The following is a 12,782-nucleotide window of genomic DNA, read 5'->3' as shown; positions in this document are numbered from 1 at the left end:
ACCTTAGGCGCTACAGCACACCAAAACCAAATTCTTCCATAATGTTGCTTTCAGCATCTGGTCCTAAAATCTCTGGGAGCTTTCTTTGAATTTGGCCAGAAATGTTCCTCTAAGACATCAAAATGCAATATTAAAAACAGTCAACAATTTAATTTAATCCATGCACACCCATTACCAATGATAACAAATGTTTTAAAAACACATTGTGATTCAAACGTTTGACTATAATTGCCAAATGTTGATAATAAAATAAAAAATTGTGTGTCTAGTTAAAGAATGTCTAGAATCAGGGCGCTGGGTAGCCTAGCAGGTATTTTACATGTCATCATCTCAGCAGCTCTGGATTTGAACCTGACCTCTGCCCTTTGCTGCATGTAATCTTCCCTGCTCTCCTCTTAACATTTCCTGTCTCTCATCAGCTGCCCTATCTCATAAAGGCAAAAATGGACTGAAAATATATATTTTTAAAAAGTGTTTAGAACAAAGATTACAGTAGGTTTTTTTCGGTTCTGAGAGCAATGATCCTTTTTTTGCCATGCTTAGGTTCTTGGAAAGTTCGTCAGAAAAAAAAAACGTTGGATGGTGGTTTAAGAAAAGTCAATTAAGACATATATAAAATGATCATGCAGGTCTTAAAACGTGAGTTTAATGACAAACAGTAGGTTTATATAAGAAACTCTGCAGGTGAAGTCCAAAGGCTTTAAGCTGCGTGTGTTTCAGCACTGGGAAACATGGTCATTTAAACTGGACAGGCGACGTGTCAGGGAATGTAAGGAGAATCAGGAATGTGAAAACCGAGACTACAGATGATTCATGACAAACACATAGGCAGAGAGGTGCCTCCGCATTCCCTTTGATGAAGTCTGATATGTCTTAAAAATACTGCCACAGCATCAAATTTTGCAAACATTTTTACATTGGTCAAAACATTGTCTGTACAAAAACATGGACGACATGCCAGCTCTCCAAAAGTGAAGCCACAATATTTAGAGCTCCTCCTGTATGATCATATTAAGCATTATTTCATATTTTCCTAAAAGCTGGTTTCTGTTATTATCGTTTCTTCTTATCAGGATCATTTATGTTCGAGCGCTAACTTTTTTTTGTTTTGTTTTTATTAAAAATTTGCTGCACTTTTAAAGGAGTTTAACATCATGATTGACAGCTAAGTTCTGCTGCAGCGCTGTGAGCATCAGATTATCAGAGTAGAGGAGGAGCGGTGAGAGGAAACATAACAAAGAAACGGACACAAGCAGCTGTTCTGCTGTGGACTGTAAAAACCTGGGGAATCTCTTGAGTGACGTTTTATCAGTAAGTTTAGAGGAAGGGGCGGGACTTGAGTTCGGCTGCTCCACCAGCCAATCTCTTCTGCCCATACTGGCTCCAAATTACATCAAACATGTGGGAGCTAATAGAGTATTTTAGAACAAAGCTAGAAAATTTTAAAGGCTGTCGATCATTCTGATTGGAGTACTGAGGCCGATAAAGTATGGCATCATACTCACACAGATCTTATCTACAGCACAGAGGTGATTCAATCCATCAGAAATACACACGTATAGAGTCCCTTGGAGCATGTGAGCATTATCGGAAACCTCTCCACTTTAGGCTGCTGAACTTGTCTCGCTATCCGGGTGCTGACTGTACATTCATGAGCTATGGACTGAAGGCTTTTGAGCGCGTGTGTGACAACTACTGGGAGGTCAAAGGGGGCTGAGACTGAGCCATTTAGTAAAGTGGGGCAACATTGCAGCAGGATTCCTCCTGCTGAAGTGAGTGCTTTTAGCATCCATAAATACAAGATTCAGAGAGTCTTGTCTTGTTTTATTTCATTCCAGTGAACCTGTAGCCACAGTGTTACAGGTTCACTTCCATTTACCTACGTAAACATTCGTTTTTTTCACTACACTGGAGGAAATGTTTCTTGACTACAAAATGTTGAAATACTTTTAAACAGCCAGGAGAAGTCATCTGTCCGAGGCAAGGACACAAAACATGATGACTATCGTCCCTGCTGTGATCTTTTTTTCATTTTCATTTTCATATACCTTTATATTTTCTCTCATAGATTATTAAAGAGATCAGAGATGTGAATTGATTTATCTAAATTCCATCAGATTACTTTATACAACATGGCCTTTAAAGCTAAAGCTGCAAAATGCAGCTCATGAAGCTTTAAGAATCCTGCTGAAAAAAAATCTGAATACGGTTATAATGAAGTAAAATAGAGGAAGGAGGGCATTGAGGGCTTTCAGGTGTGTCATAAAGCTCCTTGCAAACACACCTGGCTGCTTTATTGAGCTCCACCGGACAAGAGTCTGTGTGCAAATAATGTTAGAGCACACAACCGGACGGGTGAAGACCTGAAAGTGCCTGACACATCAAATATCAGTCTGGTGTTTATCCGGTAAGAAAGTCTGTTCATAATCACTGAGCTCTGCAGCCTGAAACAAAAGAAAATCCAACCTAAGGCCCAGTTTTATGTTGGCTGGGGTATTTGTCTGATGAAGCCTGAACTTTATCTCTTCAGAAAAGTAAAGAAGCAAGTGTGGTGACACCTTTCTTTATCTAGTTATTTCTATTTACAAATTCTAGTAGAGATATAGCACGTAAAACACTTGAATTTTCCCTCGGGATCAATAAAGTGTCTATCTATCTATCTATCTATCTATCTATCTAGATTAATTATGAAAGATGAGAAAGTAACGATTTTTTTTTTTTTTATCAAGCAACCAAAGAAGCGCCACAAATGAAGCCAATGCAAAAGTTCAAAGAACTGCAGTTCCTTCAGTGTCCACTTGAAACAAGAGCTACCCCGAAAGAGCTCCGTCCATTTTCACAAACGACAGCTGAAGGCGGTTAACGGAAAAGAAAGAACAGAACGAGATATGAGGATGATGCTGGAGGAATATGAGGACACACTGCTGGAAGAGGAGCTGATACTCTTCATCTCAGTTGTATCTCTTCAGGCCAGCTGTCTCCTCACAGCTCTGCTCGGACTCCTGACGTCAGATAAAGAAGCCTGATGGGTAATCCACCCTCTGCAGCGACTTTTTTTTTTTTTTTTACGAACCATCAGTCCACATTTCTCTCTCTCGCTCTCTTTTTCTAGAAATTGAGAAAAGAGTTCCAAACTGCAAATAATGCTTCAATATGGTCACTGTTGTCCACTGTGATCTTGAAATACAGCGCTGTGTTTGTGATGTATAAAACACTTTGACTGTTAAACAGCATGTTCTGTTTTGTCAGTGTGATTGAGCAGCTTTGTACTGTAATTCTGTTAATTGTACTTTTAAGCACAAAGTTACTCTGACCTGGAGATCAGAGCTCAGTATGCAATCTTATAAAGGGATAGTAAGAAAGTTCAGAGCAGCTGAAATGCGAGCACAGTAATCCTGTGGAATATATTCTCTCCTTTATTCTGAGCTAAATTGAAATGTCCAATTTACACTTCACAGTTTTCCTCTCTTTCTTTTTCACTTTGATTTTCTGTAATGAATGCAGCCAAAGCCAAATAACACATTCTGTTTTTAGACGCAAACCACAAAAATGCTGGAAATGTGTGTAGGAAGAAGGGTGGATTCACTTTTGGGCTCTTTTTTAGGCAAGAGAGCATGCTGAAAATATTCTGTTAACATAAATCTGCAAATCATAGGTAAATAGCTTCAAATGATGTTGGTAAAAGTGAAACACGACGACTTTGAAGCGGCTGTATTGCAGCAGGACAAGTCGAGGAGAAAAGTGGCAGAGTAAGTTGATGTAATAGATGAGAACTTAACAACGATGACGAGATAGTTCAGAGTCATGAAAACCTACAACATGAATTTAATCAAGTCTGCTGAAAGGACACACATGATGCTCAAAGCAGAGACTATATTTATGACATGGAGAGGAGGCCGAACGGTTCAAACACAACATGCATGTATGAGACCACATTCTGACAACACCCTACACACTCACTTTATCGGCTCGCAACAAGAAACCCCCTCAGAAAACCAAGAGGCCTTAAACCTCCTCCACATAAAGTGTGGGGTTTATTCATTTTTACCATGTGCTGAGCATGTCACATTAGAGAGCCATCTGCATGTATGAGACAGAAAGCATCTGAAATCCTCCTGACTTGCATGCCTTGTGTATTACAACGAGAGATTTCACTTCCCTGGTTTGTTTTGACTGTTCCATCCAAAGATGTCTGATTTTTTGGGGCATCTTTTAAAGATACGTTGCAGTCAAAGTTTGATACCTGGAGCAAGTTAATTTGGAAAATTAGTTTTCAGTGTTATAAGGAGCCTTACCAAAACAATGTCAATATAATATAATGATTCTCTTCTTATATTGGAAGAAGTGGAGGGCGCAGATGGCCTATAGCATTTAGCTTGCTTCAAGCAGAAGACTATGAAGCAGCTTCATTATGTACATGAACCTCACACACGGTTGCAGGATAGAAATATCATTTGTAGATGTAAAAGAGGCCTCAAGATTCCTTTCAGTCACTTATATAACCTGAGTAAAACCCTCGCTGTGGAGCTTTACCTCCACACGTTTCTATCGTGTGTACATCAGAGTCCGACAGAGCTCTTCATTCCTGTGGTAGCATCCAAACATAGTATTTACAATGTCAGGGGCCAACTCTGAATAGCTTTTTTTCTGTGCTTTTTTTGTCGAAGGTGTTTCATCTTAATTTCAACAACTACAGAAACAACTTTCTATTCATGGTTCCATATCAAATGTGAAACGACATATATTACATAACATTAACCATGTTAAACAACAACTGTTACTTAATGCCCTGACTCTGAAGGGTTTTGGTTCTGCAGGAGGAAGTGTGTGACAGACAGAGGAAGAAGAAGACAAACTGAGTCTCATCCAGAAGTCGAGTGTCACTAAATGTAGATTTCCTGCACGGCCAACCAAGCCGGGGAACATTTCCTGTTAGCGACAGAGGCCGAGGTCAGGATCAGCCTCCGCTCGGGGACCGAAACTCAACTGTTAACACAACTGTTATTTTTAAAGCTGCTCGGACTTTGGAATTGTGATTACAGCAATTGATGGTACTACGGGTATCGTAGAGAAATCGATGGTTAAAAGTCACACTTCCTCATCTTATTCCCTTAACTTAAATCCCGATTAGTAAATTCAATTAAAGAAACATTAAGCATTGAAACAATTCCATCATTTAAAACAAAGGCTGTCAAAGAATTTGGTTTTTCTTGAATAATTAATAAACTATCAAATCAAATGCAGATTAATCACACTCCAATGCCACTTATATCCATCTGCGGTAGTTTTGTAAACATGGTGACATCACATGCCACACATAATGAGCTTTTCATTGTTCATCATTTTATCCAACTGAGAGAGTTTAACACTATCACAGTCGTAGGTTCATCCTCTGCCAGACGTCTCCTGTTTGAAATGCTCATTAAAAGTTCAGATGTCATTAATAATACATTCTTTTTGACCCTTTCAATAGACAGATCTCGAGGCCACGATGACTTCACAACCATTCTATGCACATAGAGATTGAATTAAAACAGCACAGGCATGCTAAGAGAAACACAGAGAAGCAGAACAGAGGTCTGGTCTGAAGGAAAACAGATCTTGTTGTGCCGTATGATGTCAGAACAGGACTTCCACTTTTTTTAGAATATACCGTCATCGAAGACTTTCTGCTAAAGTGAGCTCTGTTCTGATGGTAGGTGTTGTTGTTGTTTTTAACTCATCATATGTTGGAAAGTCATCAGATTTTCAGTATTCATTTTTGGTGAAGTTTCCTGTTGGGTGGCTTCTATTAAAAACAGTTGGACAGATCAGACTTATTCCTGGAGCATAATAATGACAACATTTGGGCTTCCTATCTTGAGCATGATGGGACAGCAACATGGCCGCCATGGAAAGATGGTCAATGGGGGACATCTCTGAGACTACACCGCCATGTTTCATACAGTCTGTGGGTCTAATAAACGTTTTTGTTCTGTCATCAAATCTGTGAAAGCAGAACAAATCTCCAGGGTCCAAAAATAAAAATGAGGAGGAGCTGTAATGAATCCAGAAATCCAGCCAAAGAAAGGTCATTCAAACGTATTGGTCTGATCCATGAATCACATTTGGTTCTGAATGATTGCCTCAATGTGGAGTTGTCACAGAACAAAAGCCAACCATTGCTTATTAAAATGTAAATCTATGCACAGTAAGATACCAGTGCATCCTTTGCAGCCTGATAGCCTGAGTAAACACTGATTTATTATTCTGGCATGACATCCTGAGCATTGGAGAGACGCCATTATCAGCCGGCAGCTAAACATGCCATCTGCCCTGTTTGTGTGTCCTGTACTGACACAAAGCGGTTTGAATAAACACATGCATAACTTTACACACAAACACACACAGAGACTGTAAACACTGGGGGGAAGGAGAGACAGATGAGACTTGGGTATCTTGGGACACCTTGGGATACTTATTGACTGCCACTGCTACAACTTGATACAGCTTATATATGTTGTAGTTTTACTAAAGCTGTGAAACTATTGCTCAAAGAGAGATGATGTGAGAAACTGCAGCTCAGCACTTCAGAGGATCAGGGAGTCTGTCATTATCAGATTATTGTTGTCAGGGACACTAGAAATTAAAGCTCAAAGCATGTATGAAAGAATACTTGTTGTCAGTATCCAAACCACTGTTATCCAACATGGTAAATGGTAACTCTGACGAAGACACTGAGCTATGGGCAGAGATGACTCAGTGTTTCTCTGGCTGCTTTCTACTCAAGGTAAGAGTGGAAACAGTTTAATTTTTTTTTGTTTTTTTTACATTTTGAAAAGGAAAAGTCTGCTTGTTACAGTAAATTATAAAAGTAAAATGACTCACAGCCATCCCCCTGCAGAGTCGGGTTGCAGATACATTGCTCAACATTTCCACTTGTTGTGCTGCTTCTATACTGGACTGTTAAAGGTTTTTTACACTCCAAGCATCCCATGAGGGCTGAAATGCATCCAGATATAAATGATCGTATCGTAACGCAGAAAATGTTAAACATATCTTTTTGGGTGTAGGCTTACAAACAGGTTTTGATTTTAAGGATTTAAAGCAGAGTCCTGCACTATGTCGTGTTCCTAAACCCTCCTTGCTCAGTGTCTGATCAGAGCAGTGATAGCAGGTCAGTCATTATTATTCAGCTCATCTTCCAGGCAAAGTCGGAGCACGTGCATGCTCCATTTGGTGCTATTAGGAAAAAAAACATTCTTAAATATACAGTCCAATAATTTCAGATGTGAATAATGGGTTGAGTTTTAGCGCTGAGCTTTATGGGTATGGGTCAATCAGCTTTGAGTCTTGGACTAAACATCCTGCATCATCACCACACTCAGCTTCAAATAAGACTGCCACATTTTCTAACCACCACTCACATTATATACTAATTAAAGTCCATTACTTTGTGTTGGTAAAATGTCAAATCAGTGTGGCGTGACACTACATTTTTTTTCATTTTTAAGAGGTTCAGTATTTTTTGCATTCCTTCATTTAAATTTCTTCAAGCCTGTTTATCTACCAAGAAAGACTAAGCCCCAGTCCAAGACTAACAATGATGGTGCGTGTGTTATTGGGCCAACACTTGTTCAGTGCCAAGAACTAAAAATAAGCGATAACAGTGAAGGTGATAAGAAACAGAACAAGCATAACAATGGTTTCTTTCAACATTTATGTTTTAGAGCAGGAATCATTGTATGATTTTTTTGCTTTGCTCCGACTTTGTTTGACGTTCAACCTTCACAAAGAAAATGAAGCTAAAATCACCTGGAATACAGTCAGGGGAGTAAATCTGGCATGTTAAGTCAACCTTGAGTGGGGTTATTGAACAAGGGAGCTGTTTTAGGTGTGGGTCACTGGGAATGTGGTATTCCACTGGGATTGCTTTGCTCACTGGTTCCGTTGACTTTTGGCTCAGTGTTTCCCAAAGACGTGGAGCTGGACAGGCATTCCAGCCCTGTATGGACAAAGAGGCTCTTTCAGCTGCAATAATCCTCTGCAGCAGGAGTGGGACCACTACCGCAAATACTGAACGACAGAACACACACTCAGGTTGACTCCCACTTCATGACAACAGCACACCAGAGGTTTGTACTACAAATCAAGTTCATCACACCAAGGCTATCTTTTGGTTATCTGTCCTCAAAAAAACCCTGACACATAGGAGATCTCTCATAGCCGTCACACGAAGCTGGTTATCAACTCAGAAGTAAAACCAGAGTTTCTTTGAGCACCTCCACATCAAAGAGGCAGTGTTGGCAGCATTTGAAAAATCATAGACATGATCAAGTCTGCTGTCGGATCATCATGTACCACGACTGTGATCTTTGAAAATATGAAGAATGTGGAATATGTTGCCTTTTTCTTGGGGAGGTGAGTCATAAATTATTACTGATGGGCCGAGATGTACGTCTTATTTTTCTTTAACTTGATAAAAAAACAAAAGGGCAATGCCATTGACTTAGGCTTGCTAACTTGTTGCATTTTTTTTGTAAAATAAAGACGTAATGCTTTAGTTGCAGCCCCAACGGTTTAAAAGCGGTCCAATGAAACTATTAGTAAAAACCAGGGCGACAAGTGTTGTGGACGGATTCTGCAACCGACTATCGTGTTTTGCTCTATTGGAGAGAGCTAGGAGGGGAGAAATAAGGTTCCATATAAGGCAAGCAAGGCAAGCCCAAATAATCAACTACTCTTTAGAAACAAAAAAACACAAACCACAAATGACAATATTTGTAAGCAACTTGACAGAAAAACAAGCCCAAAGTTGCCTATAATAAGAGGACTTACAAACACTGCAGCAGATTAGAAAAAAATGTATTGTTATCACAGGAGAAAAAACTTCAGCAAAAAAAAAAAAAGAAATACTGTCATACATGTAGTAGATAACATATCTGTACATCAAAACATTTAATCTTGGAAAGACTGAACTTGACAGCCCATCTCCATTTAATTTGTGACCAAAACATCGATGACAGCATGTAGCCTCTAGCCAGGAAGGAGGAGCTTTAACTTCAACCTACACAAGTTAGCCACTCATACTGTACACACAGTTTCACTCACCCTCCTCTGTCTCTCCTCATTCACAGTCAGGCTTTAAATTCCATTTCATGTCCATATTTCAGTATCTCTAATTTCCCCTCAGCTTATGTAGGAATAGACCAACACTGAAGAATGAAGGGAGTTACTATAGGAGGAAGGGAAACTGAGTGGGAGGAGAGGGGACTTTGAGGCAGTGTGGGATATCCCTTTGAGTCATGGAAACTGATCCAAGGAGCAGACATGTTCACAGACAGCCAAACAGGCCTCTGTGTGTCTATTGTCCTGTCATTGAGCCACTTTTCTCACTGAGGACATTCAGCCTCTGGAAACACTTACTGTGCTTCCTCATGGGTCAATCTGTGAAAAAACATGCATGACATCACCAATGAATGCACTTATGTCTGTTTTCACCCCTCTGTCACTTTAACTTGAAATTCACAAAAGGTTTTTACGAATAAATCTTACTTAGACCTGTTCTTTTGTTTTATATATCTGATTATTAGGGGTACGAAATGCAGTGTGTGTGTGTGTGTGTGTGTGTGTGTGTGTGTGTGTGTGTGTGTGTGTGTGTGTGTGTGTGTGTGTGTGTGTGTGTGTGTGTGTGTGTGTGTGTGTGTGTGTGTGTGTGTGTGTGTGCACGCACGTGTGCGAGTCTTGGCCAGGTGCAAATGGGAAGCAGCAGCCAAAACACCATGAGATCATCCTCTACCAGACTGCCACCCGCGCCAAATCCTTTGTTAGCGTGCTTCTCCTCAGGGGAACTGTTTACTGCTTTCTTGTTTTGTCTGCTTCTGTGTGTCTCCACTGTTGCTTGGAAGTTTTATTTTGTAGGACTGTTTCAGCCAGCCTTTATATGAAAACAAGAGTATCACAGCATGACAAGGGAGAATGTTTTTTTTTTTTGAGAATGGCGGTGAAGTGAGTGAGTGTTTTTCTGTGTTTGGCAAATTGAAATATGATAAAAAAAAAAATAATGGAGGGGAGAAAGAACGGGAGAGAAATGCAGATGTGTGTGTGTGTGTGTGTGTGTGTGTGTGTGTGTGTGTGTGTGTGTGTGTGTGTGTGTGTGTGTGTGTAGGTGTGTGTGTGTGTGTGTGTGTGTGTGTGCGCGTGCGTGTGTTGTACATACTGCAGCTGTTGGAGAGGCAGCAGACTGTACAGCTGTTTGTGTGAATCACAAAGTGGAGAGAGCTCCATGGGGCCGGTGTAACAGTTTCATTTTATGGCAGTGCCCATGACATGACGACATGAGCCTTTCTCACTGGCGCTTGCTGTTGCTAGGTTACAAAAGTTTGCTTGCTTCCCTCAGGAAAGTGACAAATAAGTTTGTTTTAAATTTCTCTGTAAGTTTAATATTTTTTATTCAAATGCATTCCACAAAATCTAAAAACAATGTGTAGGGATCCTGTCTCGTCATTCGCAGCAAGTCAACAGTTTCTCTTCCACCATTGTTGTTGACAAAGCTGATATCAGACATAACGTCTCCTTCTACATTTTGATTGGTCAGTGAAGGAGAAGAGCATGGCGATCTTCCAAAAGTTTAACTGTTTCCAACTTAGATTGCTGTGAGCGCTGCAAGTTCGTATAGATTGATGGGAGCAATACCAAAAGAAAACTGCATTAAATCACGCAGTAACTTCTGCTGCTCTGACATCCACCTCATTATACCACCCATTTCAGGAATTTTTAAACCATGAACAACAACTCTTAGTTCGACACATTAGCTTCCTTTACCACAACACTGTTCTCACCCTTGTTCTCAGTGACTAAACACAATACTCAAAGTTATGAAACCAATGCAAAGCAAAACAAAACTTTTCTACGGGACACAGCACAAAGAAAGAGCAAGTACTGTGAATAATGTTAGACTGGTTTTATCCGCAATGAAACACCTACAATACAGTATCTTTACAGCCACAGATAATCAAATGGTCTGTTGCAACATTGACCCAAAATGTTGATTTTTAAACATCTGAGAAAGATTACAGACAATAATAGTGTAACATTTAAAGTGCTCAACATGAGCAACATACTCTGGACACATCTCTGGACACACCCCAGCATGGGTTGTAAGTAGCCATGATATACTGAAATACAAAACTCTCTGCACTCTTCTGCCAACTCTCCCCAGGAAAATAAAGTGTCTGATTATGTTCAAGGTTTACAGTTTCACTAACACCAGAAGTGGAGCACCCGGACAAGGCTTTAAGTGGGGGGGGGGGTTGAGGGCACAGGAGGAGGGTGAGGGGGGTAGTAGATAGAGTGCCTCTTTGCTGGCCTGATTAAGTTCTAAACAGAATGAGCCCATATAACAAAGGATTTATTATCAGTATCTGGAGAGATGCTGCAGTCTGGGAACTCTGCATAGACGTTTTTTCACTGCCAGGCGACCGAAAAATGTGGCCCAGCTCTGCTTTGGTCTGTGGTTCAAACAACAACAAAGCCTCTCTCTCTCTTTGACAATACAGCAGTAAGTGTTTCGTGGTGATGGGAAGACTGAGAGGCTATGTGGCAGAGAGAGAACTGAGCTCTGCTGTAACACTCTCCATCTTTAAGATTTTTCTCTGGGTACGGAAGTAGTTCACCTGTACGTAGAGGCTACTTCTCAACAAGAAGCCAATATTAGTATTGTTCTTTATTTACAGCATCTGAAATGATTGGTTCAGTCTCCATTTGTAAGACCAGGTAAGAAAAAAAAAAAAAAAAACGTGAGCCAATCAGTGCCCAGGGATTGGAAATACATGTGCACGGGTTTGCACTCAGTGCGCATGGATTTGCATCATGGTGTTGTTATTTTAGCAATCTCGACACCTGATTATGTTATTAAATCACATGAAAATCCCTCCCCTTGAGTAAGGCCTCTGTTAAACTTTCTATTTAAAGTTCAACTGAGACACAGATATCCGGTGAAACAAGCTAATATATCTGGGGGGAATAAATTCTGGTATCAGAGAGGTGCATATTTACAAATTCTTGATATCCAGTTATGCAATTTAAGCTGTAGCTGAATCATTTTCACCCGTGGTATTGGAAAACTTTCACTGTAACTAGTTCAAAACCTATGAGTAAGTTTCAAATCATTAAAAAACAATCTTCTCATGTAACAAAATAAACTATTTATGTCATATGTCAAATATTTATATTGACAAAATGCAAGCAAGTTTACTGAGGTTTTATTGTAAGAAGCAATGCATAAAGAATAAATAAATAAATGAGTAGAGAAGCTTGATTAAAGCTGCACACAGACACAACCTCAGCGTCTGAAAAACAAGTCTACACTGTGAAACCAACAACAAGCCTTTAATCTTCAGACGGGGAAGCTTCTACTTTACCTGACGTAGTGATGGCTGCTTGTGTGCCGGGTGGGGGGATGCTCCAGTGACACCACAGGACTTAACACGCTCTGCAACTGCTCGTAAAGTTAAGGGAAATCCACAACACCCTCCAAAAAAAGAAAGACTTTGAGTAGAAATCCAAACAGAAGGCTCCTGTTGTTGTGTCCTTTATCTCTCAAATACAGTCAAGGTCTCCTCAGCACTCACAGACACACACATGCACCCACACACACTGCTTGTCCCTTGCTGTCAAAACACACACTGGGCTTAAGCCATGTGGCTGCTGACACACACTGTCTGGTTGCTGCTGGTCCCCTCCCTCTCACTCTCCATTGACTCACCCTTTCTCTCTTTCTCTCTCTCTCACACACACACACA

The sequence above is a fragment of the Symphodus melops genome, assembly GCF_947650265.1.
Source record: "Symphodus melops genome assembly, chromosome: 10".
NCBI lineage: Eukaryota > Metazoa > Chordata > Actinopteri > Labriformes > Labridae > Symphodus > Symphodus melops.
The sequence above is the reverse complement of the archived record's forward strand: the minus strand, read 5'-3'. Positions refer to the sequence as shown.